The sequence below is a fragment of the Octodon degus genome, unplaced genomic scaffold (assembly GCF_000260255.1).
Source record: "Octodon degus isolate 3935 unplaced genomic scaffold, OctDeg1.0 scaffold00276, whole genome shotgun sequence".
Taxonomy (NCBI): domain Eukaryota; kingdom Metazoa; phylum Chordata; class Mammalia; order Rodentia; family Octodontidae; genus Octodon; species Octodon degus.
In genome coordinates, this window is record NW_004524852.1 from 1954634 (window position 1) to 1957890 (window position 3257).

General features: G+C 53.9%; 1 protein-coding gene across 1 annotated transcript in view; it reads left to right on the plus strand.

The window, feature by feature from the left end:
- Il25 (interleukin 25) overlaps nt 1-3257 on the plus strand; it is a 13363-nt gene that overhangs the window by 574 nt on the left and 9532 nt on the right. The window lies entirely within an intron of this gene.

Genomic DNA, 3257 nt, shown 5'->3' on the forward strand with positions numbered 1-3257 from the left:
CCCGCCCCCGCCCCCCGCCCGCGCGCGCGCACACACACACACACACACACACGCACCCTCGGCGGGGCCCCTCCCGCGGCGCGCCCCAGAGGTCGGGCAGCTCGCAGGTCTTTGGGAATGAAGAGAAAGACCACAAAGCTACTGAGGGAGCAACGCGAAGGCGCAGGAGGAGCTGGGGCTAGGGGGCCTGTGGGCTCGCCGGACTTGGCCTTCGGGGGGACACTGAGAAGGCTGGGAGGCTCGGGGAGGGGGGCGGTCGCGAGAAGCCCCCAGGCTCACCCCTCCCGCACAGCTCCCCGTTCCTCCCCTTTTCCCCTGCTCCTGGCGCCCTCTGAGTGTGGTCCTTTCTCCTCCCTTCGAGCCCCGTCCTCCCGGGCGCGGGCGCGGGACTCAATTCTGGGGATTAAGAGAAAGGAGGGAGGAGAAAAGGGAGAGGAAGGGAGGGGGTGGAGGAGAAAAGGGGACGATCCTTCCAAAGGCGGTGTAGAGTTTCAGCCGGGGACCCTCAGGCCAAGCTGCTAGTCTCGCCCTCTCGCCCCGTCTTTGTCTTCCGCAGCGCCTGCTTCCTCCGGACCTCACGGCAGACCTCCCGAGGGTCTGATCGGCTCTCTCCTGGGAGCGTCCTCTCCCTGCCACGCCCCCGCTCACCCCCCCCCCCCCCCCCCGGGGCCCTGTGCCTCTCTCTGCCTCTCTTTCATTAGCCCCACATCTATCTTTCGCCCCGCCCGGGAGCGAGGGCGCTCCTTTGCCTTGCTGGGGTCCTCAGCGGAGCTCCCTCGTGCTACATCTGCAGGGGTGTCAGGGGTACCCGGACATTCTTGAGGGGCACAGGCCGGAAGTCTGGCGCTGGGTATGGATTCTGGCCTTGGCAGAGAACAGGAAGGCTGAGTGTCTGGACCCAGATCTACTGGCGAGCCGGTTGGACGGCCTTTTAGCCTCCTGTGCCAGTCTGGGCCTGTCCCTGTCTTCAGCCTGGCTAGCTCTTGCTGCTGCAAGAATTGCAGGGCCACTCCACAAAAGGGCAGAACTCCTGTGGCGTTCAGCACAGGGCTGGGCTAGGAGCCTTCCACAACTCTCCTGCACACTCTTTCCAGCCGCCCTCTTCCCTCTTCTTTTGGGGCACAGACGTTAAGAGTCTTGAGCGAAACTTTCCTTTTTTTTGTATTTTTAGGAAGGGTCACTAGATCGTCCTCACAGTGATCCGCCTATTTACAACCTCCCAAGAGCTGGGCCAGGCCCTGTCTCTATTGCCGTCTCAACACGCCCCGGGGGCGGGGCCGCAGGAAACCCCCCTGCCTCCCCCGCGCAGGCGCTTTAATCCACTGAGCTATTTGGCTCCCCTAAACTTTCCATTTTTGAGGTTCTTTGTATCTAGAAAAGCAGGATAAGGGCTGGTGAGATGGCTCAGTGGTCTAGGATTTTTTTTTTTTTTTTTGCTCCTCGAATGCCTTCAGGGCCCTTTTGACAGGCTAGAGTGTTGTGGGGATTGAACTGCAGCAAGCTGAGGCTGACAGCTTTGTGGAAGCAGCCACTTAAAGAACTGAACTAGGGCCAGGCCCCCTAGCTCAGTGGTCTAAAGCACCTACTTAGAATAAGCTTAGCAAATCACAGGGACTGCGGTTCAATCAGCTGGCCACACACACACACACAAATAAGTAAAATTAAAAAAAAAAAAGCAGGATACTAAATGGAGTCAAAGAGTTGCAGCATATATTCAATATTTACATTTTGCAATTAACACTTAAAACTTATAAAACAGACATTGTTTAGCTTTATATGGCGATAACATCAGAAGTCAATTTAAGGCCCTTTGTGAACCTGAGGTGGGGACTCCACCCTCCAAAGTCCACCGGGTCACCCATCCTGGCCTATGCCAAGACTGTTTTGGGGGAGCTTGCCTGCCCCAGCCCCTCTTCTGCCCCATTGCCTGGGAACCTGTGAAGAACCCACTGCACAGGACAGTGGGAGAGGGACAGACTCTGGGGTGAACTTGAGGATCAATGTTTTTAGCTTTCAATGATGAAATACAGATGCAGGCAGGGGCCTGGAAATCTTTTTTTTTTTTTTTTTTAAATGTATTTAGGACAGGGTCTTCAGGGTCTCACTACATAGTGAGACTTGTAGTGATCCTCCTGTTTTCAGCTTCCCAAGCACTGGGATTACCAGCCTGCGCCACCACGCCTAGTCTGGGCCTGGAAATCTTAAAGAGACTTACTCGCCATTAGAATGTGAAGGAAGTTTTAAATTTCCAGAGATATCTGAAGAAGAGCCGTGCATCCCTGCTGCAGTGTGGTTGGAGGCAGTCACCGAGGAACACTTTCCATTCTCCTTCAAAGCCCTGCACTGGTGGGCCTGGTTACCTGGCACCCAGACATGCAGCTGCTGGGTATGATCTCTGCCTGGGGTCTGCCAAGGCAAATAGGGGGGCTAAGGTGGAGGTGGGCAGACTATCCAGCCTTCAGAGATGAGTGCTATGGCATAGAGAAATAGATGGAGAGCAGAAAAGGCAAAACAGGAGGGAAGCTGCTCAGATCCAGCACAGTGGCTCAGAGATGGGCAATGGGGCTCAGTGCGTGAGGAACGTAGGTGAGGCACAGTGGAGTCTGAAGTACTGGGAAAAGAAAAAAGAAAAACTGCTTCTGGAATTCCTAGGCATAGAATAGAGCCAGTCTTGAGAGTGAGTCCTGGTTTATTAGCTGTGTGACCTTTGTAAAATTACAGAACATCTCTGGATCTCAGTTCCTCATCTGTGACAGTGGCCTTAGTGACATGTGAACACATGGACAGTGTCTAGTGCACTACTTGGGGCAATCACCTTCACACCACTTGTGACAAAATACCTGGGAAAAATAACATAAAGGAGTGAAGGCTCATTTTGGCTCATGGCTTCAAGTGTTTCAGTCCATTTTTGATGGCTCCCAGATAGAAACATCATGGCAGAAGAATGTGGTGGAGGCAAGCTACTGCCCTCATGGCTGCCAGGAAGCTGAGATAAGGAACCCAAGAAGAAGAGGGGAGGGAGAAGATGTCCACCTCCAACTCACACCCCATGACATACCCCCTTCAAGTAGGCCACAACTTCATAGTTTTCATCATTTCCTAATGTCATCAAGTGGTGAGCTCATCAATGCATTACTCCACTGATGATGACAGAGCCCTTGTGACCCAGTCACCTTCCTAGAAGCCTCACCTCTGAACACATGACCTTTTTTTGGTATCAGGAATCAAACTCAGGACCTTGTCCTTGCCATGTAGGC